At 39.3% G+C, this 18,781-nt stretch overlaps 1 long non-coding RNA gene across 2 annotated transcripts in view; it reads right to left on the minus strand.

Moving 5' to 3' along the window:
• The window catches only part of LOC142828050 (uncharacterized), a 284,155-nt gene that overhangs the window by 219,268 nt on the left and 46,106 nt on the right, over positions 1-18,781 (minus strand). The window contains exon 3 of one of the 2 annotated variants that reach the window (XR_012902977.2): positions 11,170-18,224. The exons of the other annotated variant lie outside the window; for it this stretch is intronic. This is a non-coding gene — a long non-coding RNA (uncharacterized LOC142828050). Of the gene's footprint in view, positions 1-11,169; positions 18,225-18,781 lie in introns of those variants that run through there. 2 annotated transcript variants of the gene reach the window in all.

Raw genomic sequence — 18,781 nt, forward strand, 5'->3', positions numbered from 1 at the left:
CATAGCCTAGGATAAAGAATTAAAAGGAGGCTATCTCCTCTTCTAGATATTTAGCGTCGAGTTAAGTATGTTCCAAGACTGTCCACCAAAGCAGGCTCTGCAGGCAAGATAGGCAAGGAAGCACTGCAGTTGAAGATCCCTTTTGGAGCTTTGATGTGAAGTAGGTATACAGGAGTTCTGATTGAGGCAGCTGTGTGCCTGCTCACTGACAGTAATTTAGGTACCCATAAGGTTAGGTAGCTCCTAAGTATGGATTTTGACAATCTTAATGCCACCCAAAGTAGCAGTTAGGCATGTAAGTCCTTTCATGGATCTAGCCCATATTCTCTTATTACTCTTAATTGGACAGTTATGAAGATCACTCTTAGGAAACGTCATGGGGGTTGCAGTAGATTACAATAAGAAAGGAACAATTAGCTATAAATAAAACAATATTGTTTGAGGGGAAAGCAAAAACACTACATTTTGACTTGTCATAGATTTCAGGCACACACATTTTTTATATATTCTCAGAGTTTTCTATTGAGGATACTATCTCCTGCTGATTGACAAAGACTATTGATGTATTCCAAATTGTTTACAGAAAGACTACAACTGTGACTACTTTAGTTACATATTTCAAAGTCATTGTTTTAAGTTATTTGAACTGGTTTTTGCAGACTATAAGTGATCGTGTCAAGAGATCTTGGGTAAATACTATATATACTTCCCCTCCCCCCCTCCAAAATAGTTACAACACAGCTTTCTTTCCTGGACTTACATTTTTAATGAGCTAAACTGAGATCTGCCTATTGGAGAAATACAGCTGAGACCTGTACTACACCACGCTTAAATTTAACATGTTCCCATGGCAGTAATGAACAAAGCAGTCCTTCCTTTCAGGAAAATCCTGGACTCTCATTCCCTAGGTCCCTGAACAGTATAGAATTTAGAGGAAAAACAGGAAACATATGTGGAAACCAGATAGAACTGACCAAGCCTAACTATTTAAGTAGCCTAGCCAGTAGATTTTAAATGAATAATCACATATCTATATTATATCTGATCAACAAAACCCCCACTATACTTACTGAAATGTTTAAATCAGATATATGTTTATAGATACACAGAGGAAAGAAAGGATAGTTAGTGAAGTATGCTCTTTGGGCTTTTAAAGTTCAGATTAGCTGTTACACATAGCCAACTACATAAGGGCTTATTGGCTCTTACTGCAGTTTTTAAAAGAGAAACCAATACTGTCTGTGCAACCTAATGAATTCTGGCTCTTTGAAACATTACAAGTGAAATTTTTATGGAGTCTCACATCTCAATGTTATACTTATTTTTAAACAGATTGAACACAATTTGGATTTAAGGATGGAACCTTACATTTTTAAAGAATACAGTACTGAATGCATGCTAGCCTACCATTTGGATGCACCCAGGCTATATTGGAAAAGCTGCTGGAATTTTCAAATCACCATTTGGATAAAATGTATATTTAAATATTCTGAGACAAATTATATGTTTATATTCAGCTCTTACTGAAATGAATGGAAGCCTCCCTCCACTTCTTCACATTCATTTAAAGGACTCATTTTTCTCATTATTTTGTTTTGTTAATATTTGACTTCACATTTTTAGAGGAAATGCAAGAATTACCATGGGGAGAAGAGAAGGAATATATAAAATATGTTTTTTTCCTTAATGCTCCTGATGTACCCACAACACACCTCGGATTCTCTTATGTTTGCTATTCACTGCCCTTAAAACTCCTATGAGTCTCACTTCTGGAATCTTTTGTCTAGTAGAGAAAAAAGTACTTGGTTGTCACGGCTCTCTGCCCCAGTGGTTTAGTTGCTGAAAGCAGTGCCTGTGTTAACAGAAAGACATAACTACAAAAACCATAGGACCTTAGGACTAGCTCTGCTATCATACTCACTGAATGAGAATTTTCAGTATACTTGCAAAAGGCTGCATCTTCTCATATAAGGTCTGAGATCAGTCATATTACATTTGGTCATACAGTGTTATGTATATTTTAGCCATGTCTTACACTATAAAAACATTTTCCCTCCTACATACATTGAAATAGTCTGGGCTAACACAACTGGAAGTGGGCACACTTCCATTTAAAAAAAGAAGTTTGGTTAAAAAAAGAAACATTGTGGCATCGTGCGCTTTGACATAATATGAACTTTCCTATATTCCAGTCATGAGATTTAACCAAAAGCAGCTTTGGGGATATCATGATGGGAAAAGCAAGCTTGGTGATTGCATTGGGAATATATTAGCTGGAACGCTGTCTCAGCAGCTGGCCAGCAGCCTTTTGAAACCAGGGTTATTCCAAGAACTATATAAATAAACAGAGACCTTGGGAATTTTTATCCGTCCAAAATAGTCCCTTTGCCAAGCCAACCATTACCCAAACTTTCTCTGTATGTGTGCCTCACATGTCGGGCACTTTACGCAGAATAAGAGCTGACTAATTACGTGTGCCAAATTCTTTCTGTTAAGATTTGGCAAGCAAGGATTTTCAGGGTGAAGGAAGGGGTTCTAAGCTAAAGTAATTACTTAGCTAATTATGTGTGCTTTCCATTATATTACTACTGTAGTGCCTCTAGATCTCTATTTTGTTTAAGGTACACAAGGCCTGAACTTGCCATTCTTGCTCTGTTGTAATTATCATTGACATTATAGAGGGATCAAGAAGAAAAATTCTTTATTTTGATTCCCAGTGGTATAAGCACTATGGCCAAGGCTGCTAGGTCCTTGCCAAAGAGACTTACTGGGGTAGGGTCTTGCTCCTGGGTATCCCAAATTTCATATAACTGCCAAGTAAGCAGTAGGCCATAAAATTCTTCTTCCTGGACTATTGACTATTCACCATAAATGAAAATGGATAGTTGTTGGCCCAAGGACCGAGAATAAGATGATTCTAGAAGTTGATATTTAGGACACTCATCTAGAACGTGAAAGACCCAGTACAAGTCCTGGGCCCACATCAATCAAAGTTCCAGTTATAAACAGGGCACAGACACCTCCTCCTCCAGCCCTTTTGGTGACTTGTGTCCAAAAACATGTGAACAGATTCAGTGATATTGAAAAGGTTCAGTTAGACATTACTGAAATATTTTGGTTTATTGGTTTGGCTGAAGCTTTTCAGCATACACAAAATAAATAGTTTAGAGTCAGCCAAAAATGTCATTTTGCCCAGCTCTACAGATAAACGATTGCTCAACTACATTTTCAGAGATCTCTCGGGGGGGAGGGGGGCCGGGCGTGGAAGAAAGGAGCTGAAATCCACTTCTATCAGTCCTACCCTGGTCTCCCCGGTAAGTGAACAAATTCTTGGGGGCAACTGTTTCAAAGTCAGTTAAAAGGTCTTAAAAATTCAGTACGGCCACCTGACTTATCAATCATGAAGAAGTATCAAACAGGAAAGCTAGTACCTTTACTATATTGTGGCAAGTAGATTGAAATCAGCCATTGAGACAGGAGTACAAATGCTTCAAAAAAAAAAAAAAAAAAGGAACTGTTAAAGAAGAGGACAATAGTTAGCATGAGATAAACAAGATATGGTTCTACTTTATGCTCTTGTACTAACAAAGTCACTTGACCAAAGATTCTTTATAGCATTAACTTTGTAGCAAGCATATTATCACTTTCCTACTGCTGTAACTAAATCCAGTGTCACTGTCCCACCCAATAAATAAGTGTTATAAAGGTTTTCAACTGAATTCACATATGGATAATGAGAATAATACTCATAGCTTGTGGTAATAAGAGTTTGTGGCCCTAAAAACAAGAGAGAGTTTTAGAAAATAAATAGCATTTAAAGTTATGGACAATCACGGATAAGCGCTTATTTGCTCTGAATGACCTCTTGACAAAAAAGGAAGACAGCCCCTCACACACAAACCACACTCAATCAACCTGTCCTCTCATGATCAATTATGAAATGCTGAGGTTCCATAGCCCTTTCCATTTGAGTACATTACAAAGATGAATTAACTCCCATGAAGCTCTTGTGAGGTAGGTATTATTATTCCTACTTTACAAATTGAAAACAGATACACAGAGGTTAGGTTACTCGCCTGAATGCACACAGGATAGAGCTGCCAGTGTGGAAAGAAGAGACCATACCTCCTTAATCTCTTTTTTTGTTTGTTTGTTTTGTATCATTGGATTGCAAGATCATAGAACTGCAAAGCAAACATAGACAAAGTCTTGAGAGAGTAAGCCAAAAATTCTCTGCAAAAATATATATTAATGAAACTATGGAAAAAAATGAGATTGAACTAAGCAACAATTTTTCGATCATTCTTGATTACTCATGGCAGTTAAATGCACAATAAAAACTCTGAGGGTTTGTGCATATGGTAATAATAACAAAAGTGTATCATACAAACCAATATCCAAAAATCTCTCATAACACTAAAACATTTATAATTCTTCATAGAATGAACAACAAACATCAGCTATAATTGAATTATACTCCGGCCAAGTTTAAGTAGTTCAATATTTCTGTTTCTAAATCTTAGATGCATTTATAACTATATTAGCCAGCCTGGAAAAAATGCTATTGGGAAGTCTAAAATCTCTCGGGGCCTTAAAAAAAAAGGTTTGTTTAGGCTAGTGCAGGTGGTGTGATTCAGCACAACACATAGGCTGTGCAAAGGATCTGTACCAAAGAATCTATGGCGTCATTCCTAACGCCTCCAGCCAGATTAAGAAACTATAAAAGTGAACAGAGCAATAAATCTCCACCCATTTAAATAAAAAGAATTACCAGGAATTTCTCTTCTGATGAAATATTCTGATATCCAAGACTGGTACTGATACCTAAATTTTTACATAAACAAGCTAAAATTCCACAGACAAAATTTTCTAATACTAGAACAACAAAAAACAAAAGCTGTAGGCAGGACTTCAAAGCACACAAATATTGCCTGACTGGTCACTACCGGTATGACTCAGAAGAGAACAACACTAAAATTGACCAGAAAGGAACTTTTTCTTATTGAGTGTTTGGCATTTTTAGTAATCAGTGTCGAATTTTAAAGCTGTATTCCCATTGCTTTTATCATATTTAACTTAAAGACTCTCTCTCTCTCTCTCTCTCTCTCACACACACACACACACTTTATCGTTATGGCCAGGATTGGCAATAAGAAAAAGGTTCACATGTTCATTTGAAATAACAGACTGAAAGTTTAACAAAAAAGTTCTGGTTCTGTTGAAGTGACAAACACAGCAAGCAGTTGGCATGGTATTTTCATTTCCTTTCTCAAGCAGAAAATGCAGAGGCATTTAATAAAGTACACTAAACTTTTTGAAACTCAAAATACTTTGGATCAGATGGTGGACTAAGACTCAAGCCAGTGTTCATTTTACATTAAGTAGTTGGTTCACTCCTGGTTAGTAAAAAGATTCTGTTAGAAGCGTCCAGTGAAATCCAGCCTAAACTTTTTGATACTACTTCTTGACTTTTTTTCTTCTTACAAGCACATATAATATTTCGTATTACCAATATGTGAAAACACAATTATGTGAAAGAAGCTTTTGTGACAGTACCTATAGCAGACAGCTAGTTTCATTGGAACAAAGGAAATCATACCCCAGGATCCACATGCAAAGGGTCCTCTGCATACACAGATCTTTCCTTGTCTACAAAAGGGAACAGGCTTATTTCCTTCCCTACAACATTTGCACTATGGTGAATTCCCCAAATAGCCCTCCATGGCCCAAGGATGCACACATCAGGAGGAGGGCCAAGGTGAAGTTAGAGCACATAAATCCCTTCCCCTATCTACCACCGTTACATCTGCCCAAAGTGAATAAAGCCTAAGAGAACACAGATTTCTGTATAGAACCAGCTCCCTCTTCTCAGGAGCCTCCATTATGGAATGCAGAGCTCAAACGCATCTGCCAATAAGGAAGTCTTGGCTGAATTGGTCTGAGTTGAAGCCTTATTGTCAGGTAGTAGAACAAGCCTTCTGTGGACCTTAGGAGATCTCCAGGTTGGTGGGAGTTAATTACAGACGGGGACTATAACAAAGGGCGAAATACTTAGTAAATACAGGGATATTTCTCCCCCTTCCTGGAAAATATTATTTAGAAATTGATCCTGATGTGAAACCAGTCAGGAACTTGGGGAACAGATCAACAACTGTGTGGTGAGGAGAGTCCTAACCAATAGATTAGATCAGCAGGATCAGCAATACAGGCTGTGTCCAGACTCAGGGGTTTTTTTCGAAAAAAGTAGCCTTTTTTCGAAAAAACTTCACCTGCGTCTAGACTGCAGCCACATTCTTGCAAAATTAAATCGAAAAAATGCGGCTTTTCTTTCGACAGCAGTAAACCAAATTCCACAAGGAAGAACGCCTTTTTTCGAAAGTGCTCTTTCGAAAAAAGGCGTTCTTGAATGCAAACAGGGGTTTTTCAAAAGAGAACATCCAGACTGCCTGGGTGCTCTCTTTCGAAAAAGCAGTTTGCTTTTTCGAAAGTTCCGCTTGCAGTCTAGACGCTCTTTTTCGAAAGAGGCTTTTTCGAAAGTATCTTTCGAAAAAGCTTCTTTCGAAAGAGGCTTGCAGTCTAGACATAGCCACAGTGGCTTACACAAACACCACAGATACCAAACCTTTAAGATTCAGTAAAGCTCTAAAATGCTAATAATTGTTCTTTATTCACAATTTAAAATATTCTTCTAAGACTATCCAGAGGCAAGGGTTTTTAATGTTGTAGATGCCTTCTGACCAATACAAGCTGGTAAAGAAAGCAGGTATTTGATGACCTGCTGCACTGTACTGGCAGATATAGACAGCTGTGATCTGGTGCCTGGATGGGCCACACTGAGAATGCTACAAGAAACAGGGCAGATAATCATGAGAGCTGGTGTTTATTCTATAATTAGATTCACCAAGCCAGTAATAAAACAGCTTCTGTAATATCACACCAGTTACAACAAGCCAAATACTAAGAAGCCTGTAAGCATTGCAGCCCTTGACTCCCTAGAGACAGACAACTCTAATATAGTGTGAGGTTACTCCAAACCGGATTTAGCATGTGAGGTCTACCAATCCCAAAGGACCAGACAATTATCCCAGGATCAATATAAGTCTCAGGTCTTACCCAATAATCACACTAATGCCCATTTTTAGTATCTAAAAAAAAAAGACTAAAAATTAGTTTTTAAAGGTTAAAAGATGACTACAAACAGATGTAAACATCCTTCGATCAATGTCAGAGCAGATATGGTGAGGCTGCTGATTTGTGAAAGTCTTTCTGGAATCAATTCATAGTCCAATAACAAGTCCCAGAGTAGAATCTATTCAAGTTCTTCCAGGAGAATTGCAGAGTAATCCCAGTGGCCTCAGTTTTATGGCTTAGACCTTCCCTGTTAAAGTTTAAGCAGACCTGAGATGAAAAATGTCCTTTATAGTTCTCCAGCAAGCTAATAAACTTATTGTCCCAGCAGGACCTTCCTCAGTGGAAGATCTTTGCTTCTACTTCCTATGCATACACTGGTAAGCTAGTTGCATTCATTCACATAAGGCAATTAGCCATTCAAACTACCAAGGCAGTTCACGGCTGGTTTACTAGGTGGAATTACACATTTTTGAGGTGAGATTAGGGCAATAATATTATTACACCACAAGTCCCATCAAATTGATAATATTCCTGGGTTTATATAAAAGGGAGACTGTCTTGGCCATGACAAGACATATGATTACCATAGGCTTGGTAGAAGCTTCCACGAAGCCCATGAGGCTGTGGGGAGCCCCAGACTCTTCACCTGCCCTGGGCATAGTGCCAGGGTTCCTGAGAGCAGTCCCTGGCCTATGTCCCCAACCCCAGGGATTGTGCCTCACAGCTCTCTGGGCAACTATCAGTATGACCCAGGTTCTGACCTGGCTAGGGGATGGGTCCTTGGGAGGGAAGGGGATGGGCAGAGGACAGTGTCACATGGGGGGGGGGAGGTATTCTTTGTGCCCAGGGCCCCAGTAAATCTTGATCCATCTCCTTCTGCAAGGGATGGTTCCTTTACCAATTGCAATCCCTTTTGACATGTCCTTAAAGGATTGCTTCCAGGTCACCCAGCTTGCTGATTGCTTAACTTCTGCTGGACATACAGTGCTTTTGGTGCAATAAAAATTATTAGGGTTTTGCCATATGAAGAGAGATTAAAAAGACTGGGACTTTTCATCTTAGAAAAGAGGAGACTAAGGGGGGATCTGACAGAGGTCTTTGAAATCATGACTGGTGTGGAGAAATTGAATAAGGAAAAGTTATTTACTTATTCCCACAACATAAGAGCTAGGGTCACCAAATGAAATTAAAAGGTAGCAGGTTTAAAACAAACAAAAGGAAATATTTCTTCATGCAATGCGCAGTCAACCTGTGGAACTCCTTGCAAGAGGATGTTGTGAAGATTGGGACCTTAACAGAGTTCAAATAAGAACTAGATAAATTCATGGAAGATTGGTCCATCATTGTTTATTAGCTAGGATGGATTAGGAATGGTGTCCCTAGCCTTGGTCTTGAGCACACAAGAGGAGGAGTTTCATCAAGAACTTGAACATATCAACCAAGAAAGATTCCTGTCTGACAGGTAAGTGACTTCTGCAGGTAGAGAGAGAGAGCTCCAAACAGATATAGTGTGACTAGCATTCAGGACAGTCATCATCATGTCAGGATGGCAGGTAGGTAGGGACATATGATAGTAATTATTTGTGAATATTAACTATCTTGAGAAAAACTGAGATTATGGTTACCTCTACATTGCAAGCTTCTTTCAGAATAAGCTATTCTGGAAGATATCATCTGGAAAAGCTTATTTAAAAATAGAACATCGACACTACAGGGAAGACTCAAAATTAGCCCGAGGTGGGCTCCCTTAATGTGGACATGCTATCTTGATTTAGAGCCTCAGGAGGAACTGGGGAGGAATAACTTTAGAATGGCGCTGGTGAGGAGCTGTTTTGACATAACAGCAGTGGAGCATCCACACATACCCTCTTCTGAAAAAGATTTTTCAGAAGAGGTGTTATTCCACGTGGAATGAGGTTTACCAATATCGGAAAAAGCCCTCTGTTATTTTGATTTTCTTTCGAAATAACTCAATTGCTGTGTGAACACTAGTATTGTTTTTCCGGAATGACAGACATTATTCCGGAAAAATGGTGCAGTGTAGACACACCCTATGAAATGGTGTTCTTTATAAAAGCAGTAAGGACAGACTACCTAAAGGCATGTATCCTGAACGTCTAACCTGTATAATTTGCGCCACATTGATGCATATTGTCTATGCAAGGCCCATGATGTCCTGTACTGGCCAAACACGATCAGTAAGGTCAGAGACTTCATAAGTCTCTGTGCAGCATCTGCCACGAATTTCTAACAAAATAAAGAGCTCCATTCATAAAGCATGAAAAACTTGATCAACCCTGAAGCAGTTACACACACATGCCTGTTGGGAAATCAAAAGTGCATTGTGATAGCTGTTTATTATTTAGGGTATTGGGAAATAGAACTTTTACATCCTCCTCAACCCACAAACATTGTTACATATTTTAAAGTCCCATTGACTGTCACATTTTCTATTAAATTTCAACCTGTGTATAGAGTACTATCACAATGGAGTGGGGAGAGGAACCACTTCTCTCAATGGAATAATTTCCCCCTCACCATGAAGGTGGAGTGGGGCTTTTTTCCCTTCCTGATAATGGCTTCAGGGAAGGTTTTGTTATCAGGAACAGGCAAGGAAGTTAGGCTATGATTTCACAACTAATTCTGTAGGCATGGGGCAGATGTCCAATGCAGGCACTCCAGAGGGAAGCGACGGTGACCCAATAAATGGCTTAAGAAAGGTGGTTGTTAAGGGGTGGCATGCAGGGGAGGGCATGTGTTTGGGGTACCTGAGACTGGCACATCAGGGATTCAACCCCTCTATCTTTATAGGCCACCTTAATCCTTATTTGGGGGTCTGAGAGATGGTAAGATCCCAACAATGGGTTGGCTAGGGAGTAGGATGGAAAGGGGGGAGGGCGGCTGGCAGTTGCACCTGAATAGCTATTGAAATGATCATGTGGTTACCTGAGCTGTACTCTCATCAGCTGGGTAGTCCCAGGCATCTAATAATAAAGTTACATCCAGATTAAACCATGTCCAGTGCCCACCTGATGGAGAACAGTGATTTAAACCTAGTTCTTCTACTTCCTTGGAACATTCCCTAACCACTAGGCTTTTGGCTATTCTAGGGCTAGTCTCTCTCAACCCCAAGAACTGAGCAACTAGTGCAATCCCCACAATAGGTCCTGATAAAATCTAGTGTTTTGCCATTATCAAGAGGATGAAGGTGGATTCTTCTCCCCCTAACATGGGAAAAAAGGGGCTTCTCCTACAGGGATAGCCCCATATCATCTCTCCAGCCCCTACAAATCCTGGGACAGGAGTCAGCATTGCCATGTTGACCAACTCTACATTTGCAGCAACATCTGTGACTCAAGGCCTTCACTTCCACAGCTCTTATTTTTAAAAAGTTTCCAAAATATTGTGCCAAATAAAACATCTTGTTCCAAACAAGTTGTGTTGACATTTTTGATTTGCCAAAATTTTACAGGTTCTTTTCAGTTCAGAAGACACCAAGTTATTTTTTAGAACTACCAGCAGAAATGAAAAAAAAAAGTCAGACAAAACATGTACTCAACTCTAGTTTAAAACCTTTAAGATTTGCTGTTGCCTCATTTGCATAATTTATGCACACTTTTTTGCGCAAAGGGTTTTTGTGGAAAAAAAAGTAGTGTGGACGGAGGGTTTTTTTGCAAAACCCCTGTTTTCCACAAGATCCGTATGCCTCTCCGGGCGTAAGTCCACACTACTTTTTTTCCCCCACAAAAATGGCATGTATAAATTATGCAAATGAGGCATGGTGATATGCTAATCTTTGCCTCATTTGCATAGTCACTGCCGGCAAAACCGGCAGTGTGGACGAAGCCTATATGTAATGCAACTATGGGGAAATTTGGATTAGGTTTTTTTAATTTAGTTGTCAGAAAATTAAAATACCACTTGTAAAGGATGAGTACTCTTTCCGAATAGTTATTATTCTAGTAATTTATTACTCATACAGAAATTAATATAAAATTGGTTCCATTTTAGCATGTTGACTATAAACTATAAAAATAAAGTTTAAATAAAAGGCAAAAAGTACTACGGGAGAGAGAGAGGAGGGTTTTTTTGGTTTTTGGCCAACAGCTTTTTCTTGGGTGGGAAACCCTTAAAAGTCTTTCTACATTGATGTTTCAAGAACTTGTTCAGTTGTGAAAATACGATTTTATTTTTTTGTTAGTAAATTGCAAATAATATTTATTTAATTAAACGGCTTTGTATAAGCCTGTTGACACAAAGCTCAATGAATGTTAATACCACACCATCGGCTTGGGACAGTGTCTTCCTGTGTGTGTAGATTCTTCCTGTGTGTAAAATTCTGGCCCTTTTTAAATTCATGTCAATTGGAGTTTTGCCATCCGTAGAGCTAGGATTTCACCATTTGATATTTCAGTTAGCCTATATATAGAATAATCTGTTTTTCTGGTACCTATATTTTATACTTGGACCTATAGGAATGCCTATATCCCTTGAATTTACAGGAAAAAATCCAAAGGCCAACTTCTTTTTCTTATTGTTTATTAGTTGTGGTTGAAATATACAGTCTGAACACAATTCATTAAATTTAACCCCTTCTGTATATTGTTTGTGAATAATTTGCCAGATCCTGATTTCCATTAAACACATTTGTTGCTTGGTTTTTATCATGAAGCAACATCTTCATTGGTGCCAAAACAGGAACAATAAATGTATTAGTCAGCATGTTTCAAAAACCATGGTACCTCATGCAGACAAAACAACTTTGCCTTTGGCTGCATCTACATTAAAACAATCAGAATGCAATTTTCTTTCCAAAAAGTAAGCTGTGGTCATTGCACTAGCTGCATCCTTCCAAAAGCACTGTACATGTAGACGGGCCTTAGCATTTGAGAACCTGCATCTGTTTACATAAGAAGTTTTTAATTCAGCCTGATGAGTTCTAAATAACCTGTGGTACCCCTGAGTTAATGGTGAGCATTTTCATGATTGTGTACACTACGGCTGTGTCTAGACTGGCCAGTTTTTCTGGAAAATCAGCCGCTTTTCCAGAAAAACTTGCCAGCTGTCTACACTGGCCACTTGAATTTCCTCAAAAGCACTGACTTCCTACTGTAAGAAATCAGTGCTTCTTGTGGAAATACTATTCTGCTCCCGTTCAGGCAAAAGTCCCTTTTGCACAAAGCTTTTGTGCAAAAGGGCCAGTGTAGACAGCTCTGATTTGTTTTCTGCAAAAAAGCCCCGATCGCAAAAATGTCGATCGGGGCTTTTTTGCGGAAAAGCGCGTCTAGATTGCCACGGACGCTTTTCCGCAAAAAGTGCTTTTGCGGAAAAGTGTCCGTGCCAATCTAGATGCTCTGTTCCGAAAATGCTTTTAACAGAAAACTTTTCCATTAAAAGCATTTCCAGAAAATCATGCCAATCCAGACACAGCCTACTGGTTTTTGCAGAATAGTGGCTTTTTTAACTTAAGAAGCAGAGATTTTCAGTACGTCAAGAAATACTCCCATAATTTGCTATTATATTAGTAGAGAATGTGAACTGTTAAAAGTAAGGCAGTCTGATAGACTAATTGATCCACACACAAAAATTAGAAAGGTTTCTGAAAATTTGGGCTGCCTGAGTTTGAGATGCTGCAAAGATTTGTAGTAGGTTAACAGTTTGTGTTAAGGATAAGAATGAAAACCTTAATACTTGTCTTCTTGGAACAGAAGGTTCCTAAGCAAGGAGTTTGATGGTGGATGGGGGAGGGTCAGAAAGGTGCGCACAGCAGGATTTGAGAGTTGTGATGACGAGGGAGAAAGATTTTCAGGAACACGTTATTCTCAAAAGACAGACTGTTGCCCATGTCCATTAATGTGTGAGGTGTGAGCCTTTTGGTCAAAAGTGACTTTTGTTTGAGGAGGAAAAACAGAACAAGAATAAAATGTTTTTGTCACCAACTGCCCTTCCCTGCCAAAAAAATGTTAGATAAGGCTGGCCAAAACTGTTCAGGCTGGCCCTGACACTTAAATACAAAGACTCAGATTCTATAATGTGGGGAAAAAATTCAAATTTTGAATCTTAATATACATCTCCCATCTCCTCCCCACCCACCTCCCCACCCCACCATCAACAGGGGTGATGAAGCAGGGGGAGTGGAATGTGGTAACATAAACCCATCAGCAGACATTAATCTGTTTTTCAGACTGACAACCCAATACAGCTATGCTGAAACCAACTCGTGTACGTTCAGATACCACTGTAGCCACTTTCAATACTCTGGTGCAATAGATCGGAGGGAAAATTCTATGGACCACTTTAAGATCAAAAGGAACCCTGAACCCAGGAGCCAACATGTTTCCACACTGTGCTGTGAACAGGAAATTGTATGGGGTCTGCACTTGAAAAGGGCTCTATCAGCCCTATTGTGCAGAAGGGTAGAAAAGGCTTATATTGCAAAGACACTGCAAAGGAGACAATGACAGATTGACCATTGTCTGACGCTGGCAATGAAAGCAAAGTTAGTTTATTTTAGAGAGGGGCACTACTAAAGTTATAGGCTCAGCAGTCAGATGGGTTGTGTCACAAACTGAAGGAATTACATCTGAGGCTAGTTTTATTGCATTTTTTCAATGAAATATTTGGTTAGTCAAGCCCATTCCCACAGTACTTGAAGATAAACAGCTCCTGATGTAATTGTGGAGTTCTATTTTCAGAAACCTTTATTTATTTCTAAGTGGTTTAATGTGCATTTGTTTACATAAATATTTAGATATGTGAAAGCACATCCTGCTCATGCTGGTCTGATAAACAGAACTCAGCTGTTACTCCTTTTCCACTACAGACTATGTTTGGAATGCTGCCTGTTCCTAAATTCTGGGTTATAACGTAGCCATTGTCCTTAGAACCAGGAGAGGTTTATAAACATAAGTTGGAGGGGGGGGGGAGCCCTACTCTGCCTTTCCAGGAAAGTATCCAAATGGCTTTTGTATCATTTGAACTATTCTGCATTTGGTGTAGCTCAGTGATCCAAAAGCTTTTCTCTACGAAGCCTAACCCAATGTACACATCCACTAGATTAGCAAGTAAGGGAGGTGACAAGACAGAGAGCAAGGCAGGCAAAGAGTCTAATACTATCACCTTTACTCGTGAGAAGTAATACCTCCCTGTACAGCTAGCTCCATTGATTTCAAAGGGGCTACTTAGTGGGTAAGGTACTATCCATTTACATAATTGTATGATGCCTATTACTGTAATAGCCAAGAAACTCATCTTAAAATTTATCCTCACAAATACCCCTGTGATACCTGAATGTTTTTCAGCATCCCTCTTTTACAGAGAACATATTGAGGTCTGTCCAGGCTGCAATTCAAGCTGTGATTGTTGTGCAGGTAGACCTATGTTAGCTTTACCCATGCTAACATGGCTAAAAACAGCCCTGTATATGCAGCAACATTGGCTATACAAGCTTGTCAGGGACCCTGAGTAACTACTCATGTTGTCAAGTAGCAGTGTTAATCTGAATCGGCAAAAGTGGTTTTGGCTCCAGTGAAATCAGTGGTGTTTCATGGGAGTAAGGCAAGAAATTGGCCCTGATACTTTTCTTCTGTATTAACTACACTAGACTCACAAGTCTTTCTTCAAACAGCTCGCATCCACATCAGGAGCTGCACAAGTTCATCCATTTGGATATTTACCCAATAAGGAAACAAAAAGATTACTTTGCAATTTTGTTTTCATTTTCTCATCCAAACATATATTACTAGCTCCATTCTGACAGTATCATGTAGTTTACATGGTCATCCTCACTACCTGCCCTGCCAGTTAATACAAGCCTGAACTACTGTGCTTCAGAAGAAACCCACTTAAGAGTACCACAAACAGTTAAATGTTGACTATTCAGAATCCTACTTTGATTGCAGTCTTCTAAAAGGAAAATTCTGCATGAATATTTAGATATGATCATATCTTACTACAAAATATAAAGTAGGTATTTGATATTCATAACTGAATAGGCTTCATGAATTGACATAATTGTTAGCATTAGAATGATATAATTCTAAATTAATTTAGTTTAATAAGTAGAAAATATGCCCAGAATATCTTAGTAGGATGTGATAGAAATGTAGCCATGTTAGTCTGGTGTAGCTGAAGCAAAATACAGGACTATGTAGCACTTACAAGACTAACAAGATGGTTTATTAGATGATGAGCTTTCGTGGGCCAGACCCACTTCCTCAGATCAAATAGTGGAAGAAAATAGTCACAACCATATATACCGAAGGATACAATTAAAAAAAAAGAACACATATGAAAAGGACAAATCAAATTTCAGAACAGAAGGGAGATGCGGGAGGGGAGGGGAAGATAAATGTCTGTGAAATGGCAAGAAACTGTTTTTTCTTTGTGATCCTGTCTAATATCTGTTTTGTGGGCATTGATCCTTTGGTGAAGTGTCTGAGACGTTTGTCCAATGTACATAGCAGATGGACACTTTCGGCACATGATAGCATAAATTATATTTCTGGATGCGCAGGAATATGTATTCTTGATCTTATAACTCACTTGGTTAGGTCCAATAATGGTATCAGCAGAGTGAATATGTGGACAAAGCTGGCAACGGGGTTTATTGCAAGGGAAGATACCAGGGTTGGTATTAGTGTGGTATGTCCTGTGGTTGTTGGTAAGAATCATCTTGAGGTTAGGTGGTTGTCTATAGGAGACTATGGGTCTGTAGTTTATTGATAATGTGTTGGACAGGTTTAAGTTGGGGGTTGTAGGTGATGACAAGTGGTGTTCTATTGTTGGTTTTCTTGGGTCTGTCTTGAAGTAGATGGTTTCTAGGTATTCGTCTGGCTCTTTCAATTTGCTTTATTTCTCCGGGTGGGTAGTTGAGGTTTATAAATGCTTGGTAGAGATCCTGAAGTTTCTGGTCTCTGTCAGTGGGATTAGAGCAGATGCGGTTGTATCGAAGGGCTTGGCTATAGATGATGGATCGTATGGTGTGTTCTGGATGGGAGCTGGAAGCATGTAGGTTACTATATGAGTCAGTGGGTTTTCTGTAGAGAGTGGTGTCTAATTTTCCATTGTGATTTGTACTGTGATGTCCAGGAAATGGATCTCTCATGTAGAATGGTCCAGGCTGAGGTTGATGGTGGGGTATAGGTTGTTGAAATCTCTGTGGAATGTCTCCAGTGTTTCTTGGCCATGCGTCCAGATCATAAAGATGTCATCGATGTAGCGTAAGTAGAGAAGGGGTAAAAGGGGACGGGAGTTGAGGAAATGTTGTATGCTACTATCAGTATGCTAATATCTTTATGGCTGACCTAGTCCTGTATTTTGCTTTAGTAGGATGTGTTAGTCCAAGCAGAAGATTACAAATTAGAGACGGTTCCATCTACAAATGTTCCAGTAGTTCAAAGTAGCAAGATCAACATCTCTGAGGATTCCCCCTTTTACCAGTTATCAGAGCATCTCTATACCACATCAGCTCAGAACACATGGGCACTTACAGGGAAGAGTCACAAGTATCCCTGTGCCCTTTCTGACAGGGGTAGAGGCTCCATTATCCTGGTAAAAAGGATCATAAAGGCATGGCTTATGGCCTTATCCTCTCTTGAAATCTACCATGCACAGCTCAAACATATCCCAGGATGTGGCCCTACTTTCATACAGAAAGAACCTGAACAAGAGATGGATACACTGACTCAGAGGCACAGCAGTATGAACAGACAACATAAAATATCAAACAGCCGTACCAAACTCAGATTGTTCTATTCAGATATGCCTTCTTTAACGGCTAAGTACAACAAACTTTTATTTTTAAGCCAATCATCAGCATAGTAAAAGGATAGTTAATCAACAGCAGAGCATCTGCCATATGGAGACTCTGGACTATGGTTAGCAAGTGTTAATAGACATCACAGGTAGGAAGACCTACCAGAGGACCATAGAAGAGGCATGTGAAAGGTGAAGGGTAGAATGACAGTGGGGCAGTAGATGATCTTTTTGAGGCTGTTCCATGTGTTCTCTTTCCGTGGCAGCAAAGGAAAGGGAAGAATGGGCAAGTATGTGCTTAAACTAATTTATTGAGAACATTACATTTTAGAAGATGTCCAGTGGGTTAGAAGGGACCATTTGATCTAGTCAGCCCTCCTCTAGAATTCAGATAATAGAATTCACTATGTTGAACCCAACTGACTCAAGAGACAAGGATGGGTAATTTCTAGTAGTTCCTAGATCAGCTTTTCCATTTTTGTTGCAACAATACATTTGAGACAAGACCACTTACTTTACTTACGGAAGTGTTGAGTACCCAAGTCTGGCTGAATATTTGATAAGTGACAAAAAGAGGCTTTATTTTAATTGGATTTTTATAGTTAATTGTAAGAAAAGATATGTTCATGTGTTTGGCTATTGTACAGCTTTATTAAAGTCCCAAGTGGTAAATAATTCTATTTGCACAGTCTATGACACCTCCCCACTCCCCAGTCAAGTTCTCAGAATCAGCCTCAAAAGAGAAATGTGACAAAGGAAAAAAATAAAACCTCAAATCAGTGAATGAAGAGACCTCTGGGAAACACAAAACGAGTTTCAGATGTTTGCCCAGTGGTACACTGGAGTTTCACCATGGAAAAAAATCTTCCCAGGTGTTTGCAGTTTCATGCATTACTGCAAAACAGAGATCATGAAACTATTTCCATGATGAAAGAGCAGCCTTAACCAAAAGGAATGTGAACAACAGCAAGAGGCTGTACTGGAAAGGGTGACTGCAGTCAGGGAAGAAGTATAACAAGCTGCTATGGGTTTATTCAGCACCTATTTTGCAGGGATCTAAAAGGATTTTGGAAACATTAATGAAGTTGCCTCATGCTGTGAGGTACAGAAGTATTAGCCATAATTTACTGATAGGCAACAGGGAGATTAAAGAATGTTTTCAAAGACCTACACAGTGATTTTGAGCGATGATTTCAACTGGAAATGCAAGTTAGCAACGCTAAAAACTAGGCCCAGGGACTACATTTGCAAAGCTGCTGGATGTCCATCTTGATAGGAGCAGGCTTCATTTACAACTTCCATTTACTTTAACTTCAGGTGAGGATGATCAGTCCTTTCTGAAAAAAGCAAAACCAAAAACAAGTCAGGCCCTTCATGTTCCAAGCTGGGTATGTGAAATTGAGGCACACAAAATGAATGGACCCATGTCTGGCCTAAACAAACTGCTAATGGCAGTGCCAGAGTGGCAAGCAGAACTCCTAGGCTCTCTTCTAACCACCAATGGCCTGGATCTGCCAGAGTCTGAGTGCCTTCTGTGAAGTAAAATTCTCACTTTATATGAGATATTCAGTACCCTTGATGGTGAAGTCCCAGATTATGCTCACAAAAATAATGTTCCTTTTCTAATGCAAGTTTTATTCTTTAAAATTTAAGATTTTCATAAAAGAAGAGTTTAACATTTGCCCTAAAAGCCACTATGGAGTGAGAAAGAAGGATTGTAGAGGCGCATTTTGTTACTTACTGGGGCAAGTGAATACTTTTTAAATAACTTTTGTTGAATATAAGAGGAAAGCAAGCTATGGACAAGCAACCCACGCTATTTACAAAAACAGTAACCTGGAAGGGGCCTGTAACTTGCACATCTGCGTAAGTTTTCTTTTAGGGAAAGAGACCA

Source organism: Pelodiscus sinensis, chromosome 3 (genome assembly GCF_052426305.1).
Source record: "Pelodiscus sinensis isolate ZL-2025 chromosome 3, ASM5242630v1, whole genome shotgun sequence".
NCBI lineage: Eukaryota > Metazoa > Chordata > Testudines > Trionychidae > Pelodiscus > Pelodiscus sinensis.